The 13,291-nt window shown below is 48.5% G+C and overlaps 1 non-coding gene across 1 annotated transcript; it reads right to left on the bottom strand.

Moving 5' to 3' along the window:
* Window positions 1-12,948: 12,948 nt before the first annotated feature.
* On the bottom strand, window positions 12,949-13,088 carry LOC146347026 (small Cajal body-specific RNA 11). Its single transcript, XR_014791651.1, has one exon.
* Between the last annotated feature and the right edge of the window lie 203 nt (window positions 13,089-13,291).

Genomic DNA, 13,291 nt, shown 5'->3' on the forward strand with positions numbered 1-13,291 from the left:
CCTTTTCATCATAGGGGATTGGAATGCCAAAGTAGGAAGTCAAGAAATAACCGGGATAACAGGCAAGCATGGCCTTGGTGTACAAAATGAAGCAGGTAGGGATGTCAGAGAATTTTGCCATGAATTTCACTACGCTATTTGCGTTCCCCTTATTTTCGCCGTAGTCTACATAAATGTTTACATAGACTACACGTGCCAAAATAAGGAACGCAAATGGCGGCGCCCATGGGCGCCGCCATTTGCGTACGTGCAGTTTTGTTCTTTTATTTAACTCAGCTGTGATTTTATTTAACTCAGCCGACAACTGAATGCAGAGTTCCAGAGAATAGCAAGGAGAGAAAAGAAGGCCTTCTTAAATTAGCAATGCAAAGAAATCAAGGAAAACAACAGAATGGGAAAGACTAGAGATCTCTTCAAGGAAATCGGAGATCTGAAGGGAATGTTTTGTGCAAAGACGGGCATGGTAAAGGACAAAGAAGGCAGGGAGCTAACAGAAGCAGATGAGATTAAGAAGAGGTGGAAAGAATACACAGAAGAACTATACAGGAAAGATCTGAATGTCCCTGATAGCCATGATAGTGCAGTCACTGAACTTGAGCCGGACATCCTAGAGAGTGAAGTCAAGTGGGCCTTAGGAAACATTAGTAACAACAAAGCTAGCGGAGATGACAGTCTTCCAGCTGAGCTATTTAAGATCCTAAAAGATGATGCTGTTAAAGTGCTGCACTCAATATGCCAACACATTTGGAACACTCAACAGTGGCCACAAGACTGGAAAAGGTCAGTTTACATTCCAGTTCCAAAGAAGGGCAATGCCAAAGGGTGTTCAAACTACCGTACATTTGCGCTCATTTCACATGCCAGCAAGGTGATGCTCAAAATCCTACAAGCTAGGCTGCAGCAGTATGCGAACCGAGAACTACCGGAAGTACAAGTGGGGTTTCGAAGAGGCAGACGAACTAGAGATCAAATCGCCAACGTTCGCTGGATCATGGAGAAAGCAAAAGAGTTCCAGAAAAATGTCTATTTCTGCTTTATTGACTACGCTAAAGCCTTTGATTGTGTGGATTACAACAAACTGTGGAAATTTTTTGAAGAGATGGGAGTACCAGACCACCTTACCTGTCTCCTGAGAAACCTGTACGAGGGTCAAGAAGCAACAGTAAGAACTGGACATGGAACAATCAATTGGTTCCAAATTGGGAAAGGAGTACGACAAGGCTGCATATTGTCGCCCTGCTTATTTAACATATATGCAGAGTACATCATGAGAAACGCCGGGTTGGATGAATCACAGGTTGGAATTAAGACTGCCGGGAGAATTAACAACATCAGATACACAGACGATAGCACCCTAATGGCAGAAAGTGAAGAGGATCTAAAGAGCCTCTTGTTGAGGGTGAAAGAGGAGAGTGTAAAAGCTGGTTTGAAACTCAACATTAAAAAAGTGAAGATCACGGCATCTGGCCCCGTCACTTCCTGGCATATGGAAGGGGAAGAAATGGAAGCAGTGACATAGGGGTGCACGAAAGTCACTTACCTGGTCTTGCAGCTTTTCGCGGTGGGAGGGAGGCGCTTCGCTGCTCTCCCCGCGAAGTTCAGGCCGGGGGGGGGAGGCTTCCCACCTCGCCTGGCCGAAATTCAGGCTGGGGGGGAGGCTTCCTGCCTCACCCGGCCGAAATTCAGGCCGGGGAGGAGGCGCCTCGCCTCACCCGGCCGCGAAATTAAAAGTAAAAAAACAAAACAAAACGCCCCCGTGATAGTCTACGTGACGATTAACGTAGCCTATCACGGCTAGATCTGCAAAGTCAGCCATGATAGGCTACATAAATTGTCACGTAGCCTATCACGGGTGACCTTAAAAAAAAAAAAAAGCGTGTACGCAAATGGCGGCCCCCATAGGGAGCCGCCATTCGCGTTCCTTATTTGGTCGCTGTAGTCTACGTAAATCTTTACGTAGACTATGGCGAAAATAAGGGCAACACAAATAGCGTTGCCCTTATTTTTGCCATAGTCTACGTAATCTTTACGTAGATTACAGTGACCAAATAAGGAATGTGAATGGCGGCTCCCTATGGGGGCCGCCATTATCCGTACGCGCTTTTTTTTTTTAAAGTCACCCGTGATAGGCTACGTGACGATTTACGTAGCCTATCACGGCTGACTTTGCAAATCTAGCCATGATAGGCTACGTTAATCGTCACGTAGCCTATCACGGGGGCGTTTTTTTTTCTTTTATTGGAATGGCGGCGGTGGCAGCCGGTCGAAAGACCGGCTGCCGCTCCCTCCCCGGACGAAGACCCGACAAACCGCCGGCCGGACCCGCCGCCAGTAGGGACATTCGGGAAAGGTAAGTCCCATCCCGGGGAGGGTGCGGGGGTCGGAGGGGTGCCGAGAATTTCTCCCCGAAACTTGTTCTGGGGGCCGAACACGTTGTCGCTCGGCCCCCCGAAGTTTCTGGGAGAAATTCTCCGCCATCCCTACAGTGACAGATTTTATTTTCTTGGGCTCCAAGATCACCGCAGATGGTGACTGTAGCCATGAAATTAAAAGATGCTTGCTCCTAGGGAGGAAAGCTATGGCAAACCTAGACAGCATATTAAGAAGCAGAGACATCACCTTGCTGACAAAGGTCCGTGTAATCAAAGCTATGGTTTTCCCAGTAGTAATGTATGGCTGTGAGAGCTGGATTATAAGAAAGGCAGAGCGCTGAAGAACTGATGCTTTTGAACTGTGGTGCTGGAGAAGACTCTTACGAGTCCCCTGGACTGCAAGGAGGTCAAATCAGTCAGTCCTAAAGGAAATCAACCCTGAGTGCTCATTGGAAGGACAGATACTGAAGCTGAAGCTGAAATATTTTGGCCACCTAATGCAAAGAGAAAACTCTCTGGAAAAGACCCTGATGCTGGGAAAGACTGAAGGCAAAAGGAGAAGGGGACAGCAGAGCATGAGATGGCTAAATAGCATCACCGATGCAATGAATATGGACTTCAGCATGCTCCGGGAGAGAGTGCAGGACAGGAAGGCCTGGCGTGCTATGGTCCATGTGGTCACGAAGAGTTGGACATGACTTAACGACTGAACAACAGCAACAACAACCTAGGAAACAGGCCTCACCTGGCCATGCAGCTGCGTGTCCACCATTCGTTCCATTACTTATGAGCCACCAATTATGGGTGTGTGTGTATGCCACTGGCTGTACTTCCTGAATGGTTAGTGCCCCACTTTGGTCAAACCCCTTGAATTACAGCTGGAAGTCCTGACTTCGCTGCCATCTGTGTGTGTTTCCTTTCAACTTCAGTGTGGTGGTGTACAGAGGCCAACTGCCAAAACAGTTATCCTTGTTCCAATATTTCTGGCCCTGACTGTATATTTACCAATCTCAGCAGGAACTTGAGTTTTTTCCTACAAATAAGTATGCGTACATTTTGGGAAAGTAGGGATGTACGAAAGGGACTTACCTTGTCCCACAGTTTTTTCGCGGTGAGGGTGAGGCACTTCGCTTCTCCCCCCGAAGTTCAGGCAAGGGGGGGGAGGAGTCCTGCCTCGCCCGGCCAAAATTCAGGCTGAGGGGGGAGGCGCCCCGCCTTGCCCGGCCAAAATTCAGGCCAGGGAGAAGCGCCCCGTCTCCCCGGCCGCGAAAGAAAAAGTAAAACAACAACAACAACAACAAAAACCCGTGATAGGCTAGGTAACGATTAACGTAGCCTATCACAGCTGGATTTCCAAAGTCAGCCGTGATAGGCTACGTTAATCGTCATGTAGCCTATCATGGGTGACTTTGGGGAAAAAAAAGCGCGTACGCAAATGGTGGCAGCCCATGGGCACCGCCATTTGCGTTCCTTATTTTGGCACGTCTAGTCTACGTAAAGATTTACGTAGACTACGGCGAAAATAAGGGAACGCTATTTGTGTTGCCCTTATTTTCGCCGTAGTCTACGTAAATCTTTACTTAGACTAGACGTGCCAAAATAAGGAATGCAAATGGCGGCGCCCATGGGCTGCCGCCATTTGCGTATGCGCTTTTTTTTTTCTTCAAAGTCACCTGTGATAGGCTACATGACGATTTACGTAGCCTATCACGGCTGACTTTGGAAATCTAGCCGTGATAGGCTACGTAAATCATCACATAGCCTATCACGGGTGTGGTTTGTTTTGTTTTGTTTTTTACTTTTTTATTTTGTAATGGCGGCTTCGGCAGCCAGTCGGGAGACTGGCCGCTGTCCCCGTCCCCGACGAAACGCCGCCGAGACCCGCCACCGAGAGGGACATTCGCTGAAGGTAAGTCCCATCCCGGGGGGGGCAGGGGGCCAGGGGAGAATTTCCCCAACACTTTCAGGGGGCCGAATGCCTCGGCGCTCAGCCTCCCAAAGATTCGTGGAGAAATTCTCCGCCATCCCTATGGGAAAGTAAAAAAAGAAAATCTGAAAGTCCATGGACTCCGCACAGTCTGATGCACTCGGTCCATAGTGGATTCCTCAGGTCAGATTCTTAGAAATCTGAACTCATTTTACTCTGTCTCAAATTTTTCCAGCATCTCTATTTGTGACTGGATGATAGTTGGCATGGAACCCTGGTTCCAGAGAGTTTTTTTCAGGAGTCGTCACACCACTGCTTCTTTATTTGGTTATTTATTGCATTTCTATACTGCCCGATTGCCAAAGCTCTCTGGGCAGTTCAGAAAAATTAAAGGCAGCAGGGAGGGACTAGAGATGGATGGGCGCCCCTGCCTGGTTTTGCCAGGCACCTGCCCAACCTCTGCCCATGCTCGTGTTCCCTTGGACCCATGCTTCCCTCCCCAGCTGCACTCACGGAGCTGCTCTTACTCACCTGGAAAATAAATGGCACTCACAAAATATGCTCACATCTAGTTGTGTGCAAAAGTGGGCCATGAATGGCCAATATGTGCAAGAATACAGGTGCTTATGTAGGTGTAGTTGTAGATGTGCATACATTTTGCAAGTGCCATTTTTTGGTAAAATGGTGCTTGTGGCGCTCACCAATGGCTCCCGGGTGAGTCTGGGTGCTTCAGTGAGCACAGGGGTGGGGGTGGGGAGTGGGGACAGGGGCTCACTTGTATGGGTGGCGGCGGGGGGGAGTCTGCCAGACTCCCAGACCTGATCGAGCACCCACGCCATCCCTAGCAGGGACCATTCCATCATGCAGGAATAAATTCACCAGTCCCCTGATTCATCCAGTCAATCCTGAACAACTAGCTCAAAGAAGCCATGAAGGGCAAGGTTTAAATAGAGCATATGATGGGTCATACACATTCAGGTGTCTTGTCACCATCCTCAGGCTCCAAAAACTAAAACTGACACACAAAACTGGAAGCCTCCACAGACTCTGTGTCAATACCCGTGTTCAAGTTAGCATGAAGGTGATCGATTTTGTCCTCAAAGCGCGTGGCAAACTTGTCACAGGGAGCCTTCAAGGTCTCTCAAACTGGATTCATAGAGGTAGATGAAAGCAACCCTGGACAATTCAGAAAAGCTCTGCTGGACTCAAGATCACAATGGAGGCAGCGAAGTAGGCCTTCTTGGCCGCCCTTGCTGCCACACATTCGGTGCAGTGATGAACTCCCCTGCACGTTCCATCATCCTCATCACAACTCTCACCTTCCAGCCTCCTTCCAGCCTGTTTCATCACCTGAAGCTCCTTAAGAACCAGGAAACCATCTGAACTGCCTGCACAGTGCTGAAGAGGGTGCTCAGGAGTGATTCTGTCCATGGTCCTTCATGCCTCACAGTTTCACAGTGTGGCAAGGGTCTCAGCAGAATCGCTGGCTCTGGCTTCTGGAAAATCCCTGAGAACACTCAAGAACCTGTCAGATTCCGTAAGTCCCTGAGGGCAGACCATCTTAATGGGTACTCCACCTTTACAGGGAGGGACTGGCACTGTGAGACTAAGCTTTACCAGGAACTAAAGGAGCACATCCTGAGTTTTAACTGTAAATTCCTTTATACTTCTGTATTTTGCATTCAGACATCAATATGTGATTACAATATGTTGTATTAAAACATATCAGAGTCTGTCCATCAGAATTGCATGACTAACTTTATGTTCAGAAGTTAGAATGTTTGTTAGCATTCTGAGGAAACACAGCTAATGATTGGTGATGGTGGAGGTGTTTTCAAGTGACAGACAACAATATGCTGTCCTGTATTCTCTTGTCTTGCTTATATGATCCTGCATTTGACTTACCTTTGGCTCAGAACATAGTACTGAAATAAATACCTTCCTTTCCAATGGTATAATTCTATATATTTTCATGGGAGGTCTGCTATGACCCTCAAGCCTTGTTAACTACTGTTTGACCTAAATCACATATTAACCTTGGCATAATCTCATTCTGTCATCTCTTTTTAGCTCTGAGCACATATATCATTACATTTGGTTTAATTAGGTTTCACTTTATTAATCAGGAAGATGCTTTCATTAAATAATTTTTCACTGGGTGATGGCCTAACCTGTGCAAGCAAAAATACTTAGGTTGGAGTGTATTGACTTCTGCACAAGCTTAATGGGGGAAAAAAAAGATAGTATGATCTGTAGAATGATGATAGTATGATCTGTAGAATTAAAATTAAATTGTGGGGCACTGAAGGAAAAACACACATCATCTACTACATTCAATCTCTCTCTCTCTCTCTCTCTCTCTCTCTCATTCACAAGTGAAGGTGTTGCAGATTACTCACTAATTGGTTCTTCTAAATGTCTAATACTACTTAATGTGACGAACATTCTTACATCAACTCTTGAACATTCTCTTCTGTAGAATGTTCACAATCTGAACAGCTAAGGATTGTTCTTACAAGTTAATAATGAGTGCTTTAAAGATGGTGGTGAATCTTAGAAGTGGGGGGGGGGGACTCAGAATATGAATTTCCCCAGTTTCACAATCCATTATGATCTGGGACCTCTGAATTTGGGCCCATCTCATAATAGGTTGCCTGCTGCTGAAAGCTGTTGCTCCCTAACAGTCCCCCCATCCCAAGCAAACTTACCCTGTGGCAGAGAGGGATCACGGGAGACAGAAGAAGTCTTGATTTTATTCTTAAGTCCTGGATACTCCTCAGCATTCTTTCCTGACAGGATACATGTGGGAGTAGTGGGGGGGGGGGGCGGGGGAGGCATGCTGTTGCATGATTTCTGCTCTAATGCATTGAACTAGGAGGCATAGGAATCTTTTTCAGGTCATATGCACTCCCCAGCATAATATCTATCTCTCTATCTATCTATCTATCTATCTATCTATCTATCTATCTATCTATCATCTATCTCTATCTCTATCTCTGATAGCTGGCCAGTTATGTATCACCAAAAAAGAGGACAAAAGACAACAAGGATATGTATAAAACTGGCATAAGCTAATTTATATGTATAGATGAAAATTAAGACCCAATGACTATACATCTCGCCATGGGTGACCTGTGTGCCTACTCAATCTGCTGTCCAGGCAGGTGCGAACTGATGATGGGAAATTTCAAGGCCCCTGCTCCCCCTTCCTATGGTTCTTTATCTTTAAACTGGACTTGGACTGTTCAACCCTTCAAATAAAAGATGCCTTCATGCCTTTAAATAGCAGGCTATCCTCCAACAGCCTTTCAAATAGCGGGCTGTCCTCTGTAAAGGAGGACACGTGGCTACCCTAACCCCTCAACATGCCATGCCGAAAGGATGAGGCCTATAAATCCTCTGTATTCGACAAGCATTCCTGACTATCCCCCAGACCGCATTCTGAACAGTACGTTTATTTGGGAATTAGGAGTGTGAGGAACTGGCAGGGAAAAGCTTGGAAAGATCCAAGCTTTTTTCTAGGATTTCTCCCAGAAAGCTTGGAAGAAATAAATTCATTATGAAGCAAGCTGCAGCAAGCTTGCCCATCACTATTTGTTACAGGAATGGATACTATGCCATTATTACTCAGTGTTGACTAAAAATGAAATTGAAATGATCCAATGACACAAGGGATACTTTATTGCATTTTCATAAAGCAGTTTAATTTTGCAACCATCTGACAATAAAAGTAAATTATTCAAGTTTAATAGAAAAACTAGCATCAAAGGGAATGAAATATATATTTTACAGCAATGGGAACAATGTGTAGTCGAGGGTACGGAAGTGTGGTAATAAGTTATGGGAGCAAGATTGACAGGAAGGAAATCATTTTATAGTGTTAGATTGTTCTAAAAAAGAGAAACAAATTACTCATTAGAACTGCATCAGCTTATACTTTCCATCTCAGTAACACAATAATTTATATCCTGATATAAATTGATGCCACAAGACTCTTTGTTGTTTATATCCTGAGTTAGCACAACAGGCCACCCTGTCTTTCCCCCCATTTTTCAGTTTTTATAATGTTTCTTTACTCCATGGATATAAAGCATATAAGGATGCAATCCTATGGGTTGTGCCCTCATGAGACAGAGACCTCTGAATTAGAAGGCTTCTGTGTATCTCATGCCAAGCTGCTGCTGACCAGGGATGAGGAGCAACGGAGGTGATTTTTGCCTCTATGTCCTCTTCTTTCCTCTAGATAGGCCTCTGAGCCCATCTTAAGTAGACATGTTGATGGGGGTGGGGCTGGAGAGGTTATAGGAAACATCAGATCCTGGTCTGGCTTCTCCCCTCCTACCAGAACACCCCCTTTCAGAGTTCTCCAAGGTTTCCCAAGCCCACTTTTGCAACCTCAGAAAGCAACCAGTGCAGTTCATTCCATGGTGCCTGCAAGGGGTTGGGCAGAGGGATCAGATTCTGGAGTCCCCCTTCTGCAGTCATAGCATTCTCTACAGCCTGGGGGCAGGGGCTGGGATGCTCTCCTAGGACCACTGGGTTACTCTCTAAATGTACTTTTAAGATCTGATTTTTTAAAAGGAGAAATGTGCTTAAAAATGAGAAAAAGTGTATTGCGTATAGAAATGTTCAAAGTGAAGAAGAAAAACAAACTTGCTTTTGTGCAGGTCCCATTCTTGCGAGCAGAGATGGGTTAAAGAAGACGCAGACAACAAGCTTGGGTTGAAAATTGGGCCACATTTATTGAAATAGCTGCAAAGGGGTAACTAGGACGGGCATCTAACTGTGTCAGCAGCTAGCTGGCACTTCTTGGGCGAAAACACACCCAGCCTGAGGGGTGGCAGTGATCTCGCCATCCCTCTGGACTGCCCCTTCTGGGGGAGGTAGACCTTCCAGTGTCACCCCCAACCCGGTGCCGCACAACACCTGGGTGAGTGAGTAGGGTTGGTCTCCTAGGCAACCCTTATCCCACTGCCGAGCCGCACAACCCGTTTGGGGGGCCTCAGGCGTCACCTGTCACTATAAGGTGCCTCTGCATGCACACCATCCCTACTTTCCTGTTTTTGTCCGTCCTAGCCGCCACAGGAGTCACAAGCCTAGAGCTTGTGAAACTCCCCCCACCTGCGCAGAAGAACTTCCTGCAGGCCCCTTTGCAGATCAGACAGAAATTTGCTATTCACTACATGAGACAGGTGGACACTGTCCTTCCTGTAATGCTCCCTCCATGTCCACTGAATTCCCTGGCGGGTGGTGCATCCATCACCTCATTCGCCTAGGCCATAAGCCATTTCTCTGTGCACTTTCGGACATGCCCTGCCACTGGCAATGTCATTCCAAGCCTTCCCATTGATCCATGGGAGCTGTTAGGGTTGCAATAGGCTACTTCTAGCCAGGTATGCTGGACCACCTGCATCTCAACCAAGGCCTGTTCGATCAGGTTCTTGCCTGGCTTACAGCCAAAGTCATTCCTCTCTACGTGCAGCACCTGGACCTGTGGAGGAAAACTGACCAACTTCAGTGAAACAGAGTGAGGAGGGGGCTCCCACTTATGCCTCGTCTGTGAAGCCACTGGATCTTAATGTGCTGGGGTGACAGAAGCTGAAGTCCGAAGACGACATACAAGCCCTTCGTGCAGCTCAAGACATCAAAACGTGCCCATGTAAGAGCACCCATTCCGGCGTGCGACAAGTTTGCTGGTCTAAGGAATAAGCACATTAGGGCAAGCAAAGTGAAAATTGTGTCAGGAAGAAGCAGACAACTCGCAAGCGCAGGCCGGAATGCTGTGAAGCCCCATTTTCAAACTGCCATAACGTGCCTGTGCGAGAAACCTCCAGTGGCCACCATGGAGACTGCTTCAATGTAACAACAGTGGTTCTGAACTGCAGTTATCTAGGCCTAGCAGGGTAGAGCTAATGTAGAAACTGCCCAAATTGCCCTTATGTCAAGAGTAAGCCGTTGAAGTGATAAAACGGAGGCCCCTCCTCAGACCCGCAGCATTCCATAAAAACCCATAAGGTCCCGACGGGGCGTTTGGCCGTGGGCCACTGCCGAGCCCTTGCCATACCGATCAGTTTGATCACCAAATGCGTAAGTGGGTTACATTGGGCCAGACCTGAAACTTGAAGTATATCAAGGCCCTCTGGGACAAGTTGGACTTTGGACCTCAGACCAACCCTGAATTCCTAAGAGGGGGGGGCTTGCAGAAGGCCATTAAGGCTGCTGCATGGAACAGGGAAACGTCTTATTGGAAAGTGCAAATGGAGGGCCATTACCCCCGGAGCCCGAAAGGGGTATCCGGGGAGAGAGGGTGGCTAAATTCACCAAAGCAGGTGACATCTGTGCCCAACCCTATATTGTGAGCCGCACCCTAAAATCTGACATGGAGTCAGTGAATCCCACCGTTGTGGGCTGGAAAGCTAAATGGCCAGTTTACGACTTATGGTCCCAGATAGTCTGCAGTTCCTTAAGGAGGCGCAGAATTGCGGCCAGTGGTCTATAGGTAAGGTCCGTGAATCCTATCGTTGAAGCTTTGCCTAATGCACAGGCACACCCTACCTGCTCTGTCGTAGGCGGCTCCTGTACTGAGAGCTATGGAATGCAGGATGGCATGCCTGGTTTCAGTCTCCGTCTCCCATAGTACTGCAAGGATGGGATCTGGGAATGGAGCACCCACGGGGCTAAGGCCCGGAAGTCGTTGACCTAATTTCATGACAAAGCATCAACAATTGGGTTTGCCTAACCCGGCACATGGTGGACCCAGAACCAGATGTTGTAACACCGACGCTGGAGTGCGAACACACTGGCACATGACATGACCCTCCAATTTCAGGAGGACAGAGAATGAATAACGTGGTCATGTCATCATACCGAAGGGGGGGGGGTTACTGACTTGGCTATGAGATCATCCAAAATGTGCCTGGCAGCGGAAGCCTCCCTCTACAGGCCACTTCCCACAGCACGATCGGACCTGCTCTAAGAGTCTGAACCCCCCCGGGGTAGCGGCGGAACTGCGTGAATCCACAGTCCGGCTTTGAGGAGCGGCTCACGCCTCCAGAAGGAGGTGTCATTAAAGCCCTACTAAGTTGAAGCCATGCCCATGGATACGTGCGCACAGCAGAAGTGACCCTGGTTTGATAGTGCAGCAGACGCAGTTCCTGCACTGCCCAAATTGAGCCGGCGCGAGAAGGCATGGCCAGGGGCCACTACCCTAACTGTGAAAAGAAGATGCCCTACAATATCTTGCATGGCCCCCCAAGGGAAACCCTAGGAAGATGTATAACTGCTTGGAGCTATGCCTAAAGGACCTGAAAGTTGTCCTGAGGGAGGCGAGAATAATGCCTAAGGGTATCAGATTGGCTTCACCGAATGTTGATGTGGGAGATGGGCCCTCAGCCTTTTGTGAGCTAAAGGACACTGGTAACAGGAAAGGGAAGCAATACTTGCATTAGGTCAGAACATTGACCACCAACTTTGGACTCCATGTAGCATATGCCCATCAGGGACCTGTGGCTGGGATCGCCAACCAAGACAACTGCCCCATCGATGAGGTGTATCACACTGAGCACAGATGATCAGTGAACTCATGATTAACAGACTGGCCCACAGGGAAGGGAGGTTACGAATCAGGATAACTTCCTAGAGGATATCCCTGGCACCATTTCGAGAAGGAAAATCCCTAGGGTAGATATCGGGGTGTGGAAAAAGGGGAGGGCTATAACCCTTCTGCCAGTACTGCCTTATTAAGCTCTCATGAACCTGTCGATGCCTGACGAGGAGAAATGTTGCTTACGAGGTAAGGATGGCCTATGTTGACCTAGAGAAAGGGGGGGAGGGGTCCTAGGACCCAGCATGAAACTGTGTTCCAAGTTAAAACGCATTCCCCCTGTTGGGTAGCGTCTTAAAGCCGGAGTAGCAGTGCCAAACTAACCGGGCATGGGCCCGCCAGAGGGAGCAGTAGCCTGCCCCTGGGCTTCCTACTGCCTTGGCCTTACCAAGGGGGACCCTACCATCCCCAGGCATTGGACAAGAGGTGCAGGAGTGCTGACTGTTACAAGGGAGCACTTACGACAAAAAAGCACGTGTTCTGGGAGTATGTACCCTTGGGGCTGTGTTCTCAGCACAGACAGTGGTGCTGAAACAGCAGACCTGCCGGGCTGAGGGCCAGTGCGGGAGACAGCCTGGGGAATGTGGCCACTGCCAGATCTGTTGCCGAAACACAGCCGGGAAGGAGTCAAAATTGGAGCGAAAGGTCCTGGTCCAACAGGTCCCTGTGCAGAGAAGGGTCAATGGCGGCCCTCCTGCAGAAGGCCTCAACATAAGCCAGTCACACACCTCCTCAGGTGAAAGCCATTACGAGAAGGAGGAGCCCCGGTGGCATCGCCACTCGCCAGATTAGTGTATGGATCTGATACGCCACTTACGTGGATGCCCGAGCGGGCGGGGGCAGGGCGAGGGATCCTGAATTAACCCAACAGAACCCTGTAAGATGCTGAGTTAAGTGGCTGGGGCTACAGTAGGGTGTGACTGACGGAGCTGCAGGCAGCCCGGGCGTCATATAGGGAGATGACCTTGGGAGGGACAGCTGCCCCAGGGAGGTAAGCCAATGCGGCAATCCCAAGGCCCTGAAGGTTGAATGTAGGAATGGCGGAGAATTTCTCCCCGAATCTTTGGGAGGCCGAATGCCAACGCATTCGGCCCCCCGAAATTGGAGGGGAAATTCTCCGCCGGCCCCCCGCCCCCCCAGGATGGGACTTACCTCCTGCGAATGTCCCTCCCAGCGGCGGGTCCTGGCGGCGGTTCGGCGGCATTTCGTCGGGGGCGGCGGCCGGTCTCCTGACCGGCTGCCGCCGCCGCCATTACAAAATAAAAAAGTAAACAAAAAACAAAAAAAACACACTCCCGTGATAGGCTACGTGACGATTTACGTAGCCTATCATGGCTAGATTTCCAAAGTCAGCCGTGATAGGCTATGTAAATCGTCACGTAGCCTATC

This window comes from Heloderma suspectum, chromosome 4, assembly GCF_057233095.1.
Source record: "Heloderma suspectum isolate Gila_16-S chromosome 4, 16-S_ref, whole genome shotgun sequence".
Classification (NCBI taxonomy): Eukaryota; Metazoa; Chordata; class Lepidosauria; order Squamata; family Helodermatidae; genus Heloderma; species Heloderma suspectum.